The sequence below is a fragment of the Rhinopithecus bieti genome, unplaced genomic scaffold, assembly GCF_001698545.2.
Source record: "Rhinopithecus bieti isolate Rb0 unplaced genomic scaffold, ASM169854v2 scaffold_33326, whole genome shotgun sequence".
In the NCBI taxonomy this organism is placed as follows: Eukaryota; Metazoa; Chordata; class Mammalia; order Primates; family Cercopithecidae; genus Rhinopithecus; species Rhinopithecus bieti.
In genome coordinates, this window is record NW_016814921.1 from 2,423,335 (window position 1) to 2,435,846 (window position 12,512).

At 34.8% G+C, this 12,512-nt stretch overlaps 1 long non-coding RNA gene across 1 annotated transcript in view; it reads left to right on the forward strand.

The window, feature by feature from the left end:
- LOC108515605 (uncharacterized) overlaps positions 1 to 12,512 on the forward strand; it is a 121,635-nt gene that overhangs the window by 107,186 nt on the left and 1,937 nt on the right. Inside the window, exon 3 of the long non-coding RNA XR_001881573.1 lies at positions 11,469 to 11,579. This is a non-coding gene — a long non-coding RNA (uncharacterized LOC108515605). The remainder of the gene's footprint in view (positions 1 to 11,468; positions 11,580 to 12,512) is intronic.

Below are 12,512 nucleotides of genomic sequence, written 5' to 3' on the forward strand. Positions count from 1 at the left end.
AGCAGTTTTTTCCAATTCTGTGAAGAAACTCATTGGTAGCTTGATGGGGATGGCATTGAATCTATAAATAACCTTGGGCAGTATGGCCATTTTCACGATATTGATTCTTCCTATCCATGAGCATGGTACTTACATAGAAAATTCTACGGAATTTACAAAAAAGTATTAGAACTAATAAGCAAATATAGCAAATTCACAGGATACAAGTTTGATATGTGAAAATCAATGGCATTATTATTCATTTGTAACAAATGATTACAATATAAAATTTAAAAACTATCATTTTCTGCAGCATCAAAAATTATACAATACTCACAAAAATTTTAATGTAAGATGTTGTGGCAGACACATCCTGGGTTGACCCCAATGCTCCATGCCCCTATATAGTCTCCTTCCCTTGAGTACGCAAATAGGTTGTGACTGGCTTCTAACCCATGTAAGATGGCAAAGATGATGGGATACCATGCCTTTGATTAGGTAACTCTGTATGGCAAGCGGACTCTAGAAAGACTCTTCTGTTAGTCTTAGAGAGGCAAATGGCCATGTTGTGAACTCTTTATGAAGACAGTCATACAGAAAGGACAGTAGGCATCCTCTAAGACATATCTAGAATAGTAAAGACAAGTTTGAAAAAGGGAAAAAAACAAGTTGTAGTATTTACCATATTCTACTTGATTTCAAGACCCACTACATAAAGTAATAAACAGAGTGTGATATTGGCAACAACAGAGACAAACAGTAATCAAAACAGAGTAGAGACTAGCAATAGATCTCTACGTAGATGGTCAGTTGAAATTTGGAAAAAGATGCCAGGAAAATTTAATTTAAAAGGGAGTCATTTTATTGATTGATTGATTGATTGATTGATTGATTATTTAAGATTCAGTGTGTATGTTTGCAGGTTTGTTACATGGGTATATTGCATGATATTAGGGTTTAAGCTTCTATTGATCCTGCTACCCAGATAGCCAACACAGTACCCTATATGTCACTTTTCAACCCTTGCCTTCCCCTCTCCCTTTGCTGTTTTGGAGTCCCCAGTGTGTGTTGTTCCTATCTTTATGTCCATGAGTACCCAACGTTTAGCTAGTGTTTTGTTGAGGACTTTTGTCTCTATGTTCATCAGGAATATTGGCCTATAGCTTTCTTTTTTGTTATGCCTTTGCTAGATTTCAGTATTAGAACTATGCTGGTTTTGTAGAATAAGTTAGGGAGAAATCCCTCCTCTTCAATTTTTGAAATAGTTTCAATAGGATCGGTACCAGCCCTTGTTTGTATGTTTGGTCGAATTCAGCTATAACTCCGTCTGGTCCAGGGCTTTTTTTGGTTGGTAGGATTTTTATTACTGATGCAATTTTGAAACTTGATATTGGTCTGTTCAAGTGTTCACTTTCTTCCTGGATCTATGTTAGGAGGTTATATGTTTCCAGGAATTTATCCATTTCCTCTAGATTTTCTAGTTTGTGCACATACAGATGTTACAGTGACTACTGTCTCTGAGGTTCTTTGGTATTTCTATGGGATGAATTGTAATATCATCTTTTTCATTTCTGATTGTGATTATTTGGATAATCTCTCCTTTGTTAATCTAGCTAGTGGTATATGAAACTTGTTTATCTTTTCAAATAACAAACTTTTCATTTTGTTGATCGTGTGTATTATTTTCTTGTCTCAATTTCGTTTAGCTCTGTTCTGATTTTACTATTTTTTGCCTTCTACTAGCTTTAGATTCAGTTTGTTCATGTTTTTCTAGTTCTTTTAGGTGTGAGATTAGGTTGTTAATTTGAGATCTCTTTGTTTTAGTGCTATAAACTTTCTTCTTAACACTGCCTTTGCCACATCCCAGAAGTTTTGCTATGTTGTGTCCCTATTTTCATTTGTTTCAAAGAATTTTTTGATTTCTACCTTAATTTTGTTATTCACCCAAAAATCATTCAGTAACAAGTTATTTAGTTTCCATGTATTTGTGTGGTTCTGAGAATTCCCCTTGGTATTGATTTCTGTTTTTATTTGACAGTAGTCCAAAAAGATGCTTGGTATGATTTAAATTTTTTGAAATATATTGAGATTTGCTTTATGAGCAAGCATGTCAACAATCTTAGAGTATATTCCATGTGCAGATGAGAAGAATGTATATTCTGTGGTTTTGGGGTGGAGTATTCTGCAGATGTCTATCAGATCCAGTTGGTCAAGTGTTCAATTTAACTCCAGAATTTCTTTGTTAGTTTACTGGCTTAGTGATCTGTCTTATGCTGCCAGTGGGGTGTAGAAGGCTTCTTCTATGAGTGTGTGGCTGAGTCTTTTCTTAGGTCTAGAATTAATTGTTTTATCAATCTGGGTGCTCCAATGTTGGATGCATATATATTTAGAATAGTTCAATCTTCTTTTTGAATTGAACCCTTCTATCATTATTTAATGCCCTTCTTTGTCATTTTTAAAAACTGTTATTGGTTTAAAGTTTGTTTTGTCTGATGCAAGAATAGTAACCCCTGCTTTTTATGTTTTCTATTTGCATGATAAATCTTTCTCCATTCCTTTACTTTGAGCCTATGGATGTCAAGGTGTCACAACATGTGAGATGGGTCTCTTACAGACAGCAGAAGGATGGGTCTTTTTTTTTTTTAAATTCAATTTGTCACTCAGAGAAGTTAAAATGTGTTTTCTACATATGGGAAAGACAGAGCTAAGCCTGAGTCTGGCCTAAGAAAGCCAGAGTGGCCTCCACAGTACATGTCTGCACCAGCATTAGCTTGCCTGCTGGGAAATCATAAAGCAAAGGATTCATTGGGTAGATGCTGACCAGTGGGAGAGAGAGCTCTTGGATCCCTGATGGAGGCAGAAAGGATTAGAGGAGAATATCTTGAATAGAATGGCATCTGTCTGGGTCAATGAAATTGTGGAGGAGATTCTCCCTCAGATTCATTCACAAGAGAAAGAATTAGTTTGCATATCAGTCAGACTTAGAGGATGAGATGAAAGCTTCTTAGTGTATCCTCCATCTCCTCTTTATGAGTTGTAAGGGTAGGAAAAGATGTGCCAGATAGAGAAAGAGAAAACGCTGTGTTGCTACCTTGTCTACCCACTTCAGACTTTTAGACTTCCAGCAAGCAGCAGGCCTAAATGGTAAAGGGGGGAGATTGGCATTAAATCAAGTTCCATGTTCAACTTCTGAACTCCAGTGGAATTTCAACTTCTGAATTGATACTATGTGACTGTTTTTTATCTGAAAAACGGAAAAAAATCATGAAGGCACTGGAATTTTCATATAGAAACAAGAATAAAAACCCCACTGAATAAATTTTGAAGAAATATGATAGATTTTTTTAAAAAGTTGCAGTTTTTTAAAAGACAAGGTCTTGCTTTATTGCCTAGGCTGGAGTGTAGTGGTAAAATCTTAATTCACTGCACCCTTGAATTCCTAGCCTCAAGCCTCCTGAATAGCTAGGACTACAGGTGTGTACCACCAAGCCTACCTAATTTTTAAATTTTTTGTGGCGATGGGGTCTTGCTATATTGTCCAGACTGGTCTCAAAGTCCTGGCTTCAAGCAATCCTCTCACCTCAGCTTCTCAGAGCACTGGGATTACAGGTGTGAGCCATTGTACCCAGCCAAAAAGTTGCATCTTAATTACAAGTATATACCTGTAGCAATTGTTTATTGGTATATCAAAGACAATTGTTTAAAAAAAATAATAATTTCTTTCTAATTCTATCAATTGGATGACTTTTGAGTCATCTCACTTTTATTGCATTTATCTGGAGGATGGCTTGGGGCTCAGCTGAGATAGCTGAGATGGTTGAGTTTCTCTCTCTGATTTTGCATCCTTAAGAAGGCTAGAAAGGGCATTCTCACATGGTGGTGGCAGCGTCTAAGACTGCAAGGCCTAATATGCAATATGCAATTGCTTATCAAGTCTCTATTTATATTACATTTCATGATTTCCCATTGACCAGAACAATTTATCTATATCAGTGATAAATTTATCTATATCAGTGATAAACTGTTTTCCTCTTGTAGGAAACATACAAGAGGGAAATATACAAGAATGTGGATACTGGGGGCATGTTACTTTGGGGACCATTTATTTGGCAATCTACAAAAATCTACCTTCTGGTCCCACTGATTCTTAACCTTTTCCGTAGGTAAAATACACTCGCCTCCTTTTAAGCCCAGAAGTCTTACAAGATTTGAAGTTCATAATCATGTGAATTGCATCAGGTCCACAGCTGGGGAAAGTTTCTTAGGTGTAGCTATGTTTGATTCAGAGATGTGTAAATAAAAAAGACATGTAATCTCCCCTGCCTCCACTCCCATTACACGGTGTTAGGTGAGAGAGGAGCAGGAGAACCATAAAAGACATTTCTGTTTAAATTAGGGAGGAATGAGAGGAACCTAGCAGTCACAGGTTCATAGCAACTCTGAAATCTAGCTGAGCATATGTTGTCAGGATTTCCTGCTCTGAACACAAAGAATGTTTCTTACTAGAACTCAGTTTGCCCCCTGAGAACAATTTGCTGACTACAGCTCAATTTCCTCCAGAGTTCTTGACTGCCATCTGAGAAGACCTTTCTTTTTCACAGGAAAGACCCTTGCTTACCACTGAATAGTTTTCTAAGCCTGGTTCCTGCCTATAGACAAGTTGGGGACCCAGACATCTCTTTTCATTTTGAACTTTCTCAGTGCCTTTTAGTCTAAACTGGCAATACTTTGATTAATCCCATTCTCTTAGAAACATGGAGGATTTTCTATAAATCTTATTGGTATTGGCTCCATGTCCCACAGCCACATTCTTTCTTTCTTTTTTTCAAGAATGTTCTACAGTAAGCAGAATAATGACCTTTCATATTTGTGTATTTTATAATCTCACACTTCTAGCTATGGTATGATACATGACAAGCGGAATCAAGGTACTTGATGGAATTTAGCTTGCTATCCAGTTGACCTTAAATAGTGAGATTATCCTAGTGGGCCCAATGTAATCACGAGGATTCTTAGTTGTGGAAGTGAGAGACAGAAGAATAAGTGGCAGAGTGATGTTATGTGAGAAAGACTCAACAGACTTTAGACAGCTTTGAAAAAAGAAAGTGGCCATGAGCCAAGGAATGTGGGCAGCCTGTAGAAGCTGGAAAAGGCAAGAAAATGGATCCTTCAGAAAGAATCACAGTTCTGCTAGCACCTTGATTTTAGCCCAGTGAGGTCAGTTTTGGACTTCTGACCTCTAAAACTATAAGATAATATATTATGTTGTTTTAAGTCTCTGTTTGTGGTACTTTGTTACAGTAGCAATACCAACTAATACATTCGTCTGCATTTGGACAACACCTTTAAGCTATCTAGGAACCTTTTGTTCCAATGAAAACTACTATGGCTCAGTCTCTTACATTTAGATACTGGAAGATGTACTCAAATAATTTCATATCAGCATTGATGATGATAGCAAAGTACTGAGAAGAACCTACATGCTCATTATTAGTGGCATGGATAAATAAATTCTAGAATATTCATACAAGGAATATGTATTCTCAGTTAACATTAGGTAAGTATCTATAGCATTATCATTAGGAAAAAAAAGCTCTCCTGGAAAATATAATCTCTGAATCCTCTTATGTAAAATTAAAAAATAGTATACTTTAAAAAATGCTGACATGTGTGTTTTAAAGATGTGAAGAAAAGTAAGAGATTTGCTCAGAATCCATTATAGCATTGGCCCCTGAGGGAAATGTGACCAGGGAGGAGGTAGTGGTAATGTTCTACTCCTAAACAAGGTGGTGAATTTTTAAGTGACCATTTTATTATTCCTTAAACTATGCTTTTATATTATATCAGCTTCTTGTACATAAAATTTACGATAAAAATTCAGGAATTAAAAAAAGTAAAAAATAGAAAAAAATAGGCCAAATGGTTTCCAAAGAAAACTGATGTAGCAATGTTGCTATTGAACAAATAAAAGGCATTATTAGGAACTAAACAGGGGTCCATTAAGCAAAATAAAAATAACAATTCACATAGAAGATATAATATTCCACAGCCTACTTTCTTATGTATTTATTCTTAAATTTCCCCAGTGAATGGGAGATATTGATGAAATGTGACATTTACAGTCATTGTAGAAAACCAAATACTAATTGTTTTTGTTGTCCTTACATTGCTTTGGTGGTAGCAATCGTGTGTGTTGAGAGAGACACATAAGAGATGGTGGAGAAATACGTTTAGTAGAATATTATCATGCTAATTAATACAATTTCATAATTTTAAGTAGTTCATTCTGTGAAGGCTTTTTGAAATGGGTAAATTCACAATGATTACAGCTGAATACAATATATATTTTCCTACTTGTTACAAAATAAGAATTAACAACGAAAACACAATGTCCTCTCATAACTTCCCTAAATTTTAAAAAAAGCCAAAGAAGAATATTCTTTTGAAGACTTAGTAAAGTATAACGGAAAAGAATCCAGGAAATGATGTTAAGAATTTTGATACTTGATTTTAGGATAAAAATGTTAATACTAATAAACACTAATTTCATACTGAAGACATGTCTTAGGGCTTAGTGTGGACCTCACTTATCTCAGAAAACAGGAATTGGATAGCAGATATCAAATAAGTGAGGCAACCAGATTTTGGAGATCTTGATGGTTAAGATTAAAGTTAATATGTCATGTTTTAATTTTTTCCTAAATGGAAGCCAGATGATGGACTAAATTATCCTCCCCACCCAACTCCTATCACCTTTCTGCTTGTTTTCTTTGTGCTGTTCCATGGGAATATGGCATAAGCAACTGTAACTTACACTGGGATGCAGGAGAACATTCAGGAGCATGTGGTTCTCCATCACTGAACAACCTCTGGGGAGTTTTTTGAATGCTGACTCACTCATTGCAGCCCCAACATGCAACAGGACACATTAGACGCTTAGTAGAGACTTGTTGAGTGAATGGTTGACAGAGTGCATATTAATAAGTAAATAATAATAAAAGGAAATGACTTTCAAAAAGAAGTTGCATTACTATATTTAAGCATCACACCTTTAAATATTCATTATTGCTAGTGCTGTGAGAGCTTTATTGCAGTCCTGCTACTGGCTTTAGGTATTATCTCATGCAAAACACCTAATTCAGGCAAGAACCAGCCTTGGCAGGTTTTTATAACTATTTTTCCTTGCAGTTCTAATATCTTATACCTCTTTTGACTCACTTGGACTCCTTTTGGGTAGTTTAATGTGTATGACTCTGCTTGTTTATTCTATCCTTTGGTAGGAACTAATTTAATAATATTGCCACTTCCCATTTACAAAAACTTACAAGTTAAATGGAATTGACCAGATAAAGCAGGCTAAAAAGGAACAAGACTAGACTTCACAGTGAACATAAATCTGACTAGCATCTAATGTTGTTCTGTGATTTTCCTAGATTTTTGTTCTTTCTTTAGAAAAAAAAACATTTTCACAATTTTCTAATTAATAAAGTAATACATATTCAATTCAGAAAACAGAAAAGAACAAATAAAAATATACTTAGAATTCCACCATACACAAATAACTACTTTTAAGGATTTTGCTATAGCTTTTCTTGGCCTCTATCTTTTCATAGATTTACACAATTTATGTTTATTTACATAGGGCTACTTTTATTTACTTAGCAATATGTCAGCAATGTTTTCATGTCATGAAATATTTAAAACTTGTGAGTAATGCTGATATTTAAATAATGTATTTAATAATATTTAATAACAGTAAATGATAATGATTACAAAATTCATTTCAGTCAATCCCCTACAATTGAACATTTAAGATGCTTTAAGTTTTCTTTATTATTATTATTACATTTGGAAACAAATTTTCTCCACATATGAAACTATTAAAAAAATCTTGATAATGATGGTTAGGTATACATATTAGGAGTACACACAAGTGGCCTTTTAGCCCTTGTATTTTGTAAAAATCTGTTCTTTATTTTTGGAAGGCCAGATTTTCAAATGCTTATCTCAAAATCGTTTCTGACTTGTCTGAACTCGGGCATGATGAATGATCATGTGATCTTACAAGTTACAACTATATCTCCAAGTCCTTTTTTCTTTTTCTCTTGGACAATTACTTATGAGAAATTGGGCTAGGCACTGCACAAAAGGGAAATAATTACAATTATAACTCTTGCCCTGAGCACCATTTACTCTCAACCATTTTGGTTGGTCATCACCAGTCAGTTCAATGAACTTGAGAATAATTTTGTTTTCTGTCCAAGGAAAAGACCACTTGGAATTTTTATTAAAATTATATTCAATGTGTTATTTAATAACAGAAAGTATTTACATTTGTAAAATCCTGAGCCTTCCTATCTGTTCCTGAATCTATTTATAAGCATGATTTTATATTATCTATAAACATATCATTTTTGAATATATTCAGGTCATGTAAGTCTTTAGTAAAATGTTACCTTTTCCTTCTTTAGACCCTTTAAATAAATTGTTAATAATTCTCAATTATACTGTCAATTACTCAGTGCTTTCCCGAGGCAAGACAGTGTGCCGAACATTTTACATGAATAATTTTTTTTTTTTTTTTTTTAGGCAGAGTCTCACTCTGTCGCCCAGGCTGGAGTGCTGTCGTGTGATCCTGGCTCACTGCAACCTCCGCCTCCTGGGTTCAAGTGATTCTCCTGCCTCAGCCTCCTGAATAGCTGGGATTGCAGGTGCCTGCCACCATACCCAGCTAATTTTTTTGTATTTTTAGTAAAGCTGGGGTTTCACCATGTTGGCCAGGCTGGTCTCGAACTCCTGACCTCCGGCGATCCACCTGCCTGGGCCTCCCAAAGCATGAATAATTTTATCTAACCCTCAGAACAATTACATGAAGAGGGAAAAATTATTATCGCTGATACACAGATGGGGAAATTGAGGCTTGGATAGGTTATATGTCTTGCCCAGAGCAATATACCTAGCAAGTTGCAGAAGAATTTGAGACTAAGCTGTTTGAAAAAAAATTTTAAGTAAACTTTTACTGAAATATAACATATGTAGGGAAATGAGCAAAATAATAAATGCACAGCTCAATTGATTTCTATAAAATAAACATACTCATGTAATGAATACACAGAATATTACTGGTATCCCTAGATACTCTCCTAGGCCCTCCAACTGTCATTAATCCCCTTGGGGATAACCAGCAGTCTAATGTTTGCCGCTGTAAACTAGCTATGCCTTATTTGGAACTTCAGTTTCCTATGTCTAGATTATTTTGTTCAACATTGTATTTTTGATTCATTGTTGGGTTTAGCTATAGTTTTTTTATTGTTGTGTAGAATTCCATTTTACATATAAAACACTATTTATGTATTCTATAGTAGGTGGCATTTGAGTTGTTTTCAGTTTGGGATTACTTAATGTTACTATAAACATACTTTTCCATGTTTGTTGGCATGTAAATTTTTTTTTTTTTTTTTTTTTTTGAGGCGGAGTCTCGCTCTGTCGCCCGGACTGGAGTGCAGTGGCCAGATCTCAGCTCACTGCAAGCTCCGCCTCCCGGGTTTACGCCATTCTCCTGCCTCAGCCTCCCAAGTAGCTGGGACTACAGGCGCCCGCCACCTCGCCCATCTAGTTTTGTATTTTAGTAGAGACGGGGTTTCACCGTGTTAGCCAGGATGGTCTCGATCTCCTGACCTCGTGATCCGCCCGTCTCGGTCTCCCAAAGTGCTGGGATTACAGGCTTGAGCCACCGCGCCCGGCCGGCATGTAAATTTCTATCAGGTATGTACTTAGGAGTGGAATTGCTGGGCAGGCATATGCTTGGTTTTAGTATAGATTCCCAGATTTCCAAAGTGACTACATCCTTTTCCACTTCTCACGGCAGTTTCTGAGAGTTCTTGTCGCTCTGGAACATTTTGCCCTTGTGTTTTTTTAACTGATAAGTGTTAATAAAATAGAAAAATGTATTTTTTTCCTGTATGTTCATTTTATGTATTTTGCTAAGTATCTTATTTTTCTAAAAAAAGCTCTAAAACCATGATAATATCTCCACCTTTATTTCTAATTTTGTATATTTATACATTATTTATTACACTAATAGTTTGTCTGTATTGGTTTAATTTCTAGCAAAATATCTATGAAAATTACTTATTCTATTGTTTCAAAAATTAATATTTTCTTCTTTCATACTTATTCATTTTACCTTTCCTTAAGCTTATTTTCAATCTTCATTAGCAGAATGCTTACCTAATTGATTATTGTTTAAGAGTAAATTGTCTCTGCTGATGGAGTGACCAGCATAAATCCAGGAGAAATCTACTGGAGAGATATTGAGTATAAAATATTTTTTCATTCAGAGAGAGAGAGAGAGAGAGAGAGACAGAGACACATAGGGAGAGAAATAAGGAGTTAATTATCCATTTCCTTCCCCAGGACTTTGCCATGTCTGCATGTGTGGATGAAGAGTGTGATTTTAATCTTACAACCAGGAAGGGAGTTAGTCATAGGGAAAATTACAGAGCAGATGATTAAAGATATGGTGGTCTTTTCTGATATCACAAAGTCACAGCCTTTCATCCAACTTCCTCTTATTAAAGACCAAAACATTAAAATAGAAAAGGAAATAAATATTTTCCTCAATTTTAAACTTTTGAATTCTGTTTTCTATTATTGGCCAAGGCATTCTAACTGATTCGCTACCCATATCTTTCTTCATTTTTGTTTTGCTTGATATAACAGGGACAGAGAGCTATGAAAATACCCTCCTACTGTTGTTTCTGTTTTTTTTTTTTTGGAAAACTAGTTTTAATTATGTGATCCTGTATTTTATTATGATTCAACTTGAAGATTCATGAGTTACAATTTTGTGTCATAAACTTATTTTGTTCTTTCCCATCATATTCTTTTAAAAATATACAATCTACAATATTTTTACCCAGCTTCTTATTTTAAAGTATTATTTTATTACTATGTGTGAATTAATTTACTTTTCTTTCAAATAGTGTTAAAATGTACTTTCTGATATAATGTTGTTAATTACTTATACTCAATGCTATGTTTACATATTTTCTGAGACTCACTTCTACTGTTCTTAGGCCATAATTTCCCCTTTTATATGTGCAGATAAAACTTAATAGAATACGTTCTTGTTGTTTTTTTTTTTTTCCAGGATAAATAAATAGATGATATTCTTTCAGTTACTTTTACACATGAAACAAAACTTCAGTGAACATAGAGCATCTGGCTTAAAATTTGTTCCCCTGATGCATTTGTAGCCGTTTTCCCCATATTCTGGCATTTGGTGTGGTGCGGAAGTCCTGCCTCAGTGTAATTGTTCTCCTGTGCTAGGTTACGTTTTTTACCACCTCTAGGCTGGTTGTCTTTCACTTCTCAACAGGGTATATCTGGTTTGGTTTTTACTCTTCGGATGTAACCTCTTTAAATGTTTAGATTCAATTCAACTTTTTTTCTACTAATACTTTATTTCAGTATATTTTCTGTTCTAGTTTTCAGAATTATTGATCAAATTTGGATCTCTGTGTGCTGTCCTCCAATTTAATGCCTTCTCTGTTGCTGTTTTGTTTTCTTTCTTCTGGAACCTGGCAGAGTGCTTCAAGGTGGGTTGCAGATGTCTGACTCAATCTTCTATATTAATAGATTTTCTCTATATTGTTATAATTAATTTTAAATTGATTTTATAAAATTTATAATTATAGGATTTTTTTCATGTTCAATTCAATTTAAATTTTTTCCTATTTGCCCATTCTTCTTTTTTCTTATCACTTTGAACATACTGATCTCACACTGAAAAGACACATTGATAGAAATGAATTTTTGAACTGAGTCCAAAGATTTAAACATCTGGTTATACCCTGATGAAAAAAGAAAGAAGACAATCTCTTTATCATGTCTGTCTTTTGTTTTGAAGTTATTACTTAAATTTTGTCAAAATAAATTGTGGGTTATTGCATTATTTTCCTCATTTCTTCACCTTTTCTTGCATCTGTTCCCTTGCTATGGCCTCACCATCATAGATGGCATGTACTCATTTCATCTTGTCTCTGGACTTGGCTATGTGACTTGCTTTGGCTGATGACACATGAGCAAAAGTCACAGTTTGCATTCTAAGTGCAAACCTTGAAGATCTCACATGTTCTTGCTTGTTTTATTTTCTTTCTGGCAGATCATGGAAATAATATAACTGTGGGTAGTCTGCTGGTCAGCAGAGCCACCCTAGGTAATTAATAGATATGCAGTGACAGAAAGAGCTTCCCAGTTGAGCCTAGCCTATGTCAATCAGATTCTAGTAGGTTCACAGATGCATGAGCAGTAAGAAAAGTTTACACTAATTGGAGTGATTTGTTACATAGTCATAAGTAACCAGCACAATACATTTTAAAATATTTTCTCTGGTAAATCATTTTCAAAAGTAATTCTTTCTGTGCTTCTTGCTTAATAAAACTTTTTGTAAATCTTACTTTTAAAACGTTATTCTTTTTTGCCTTGAATTCCTCATTGAAAAAAGATTCATAGTTTTTTTTTTTTTTTTT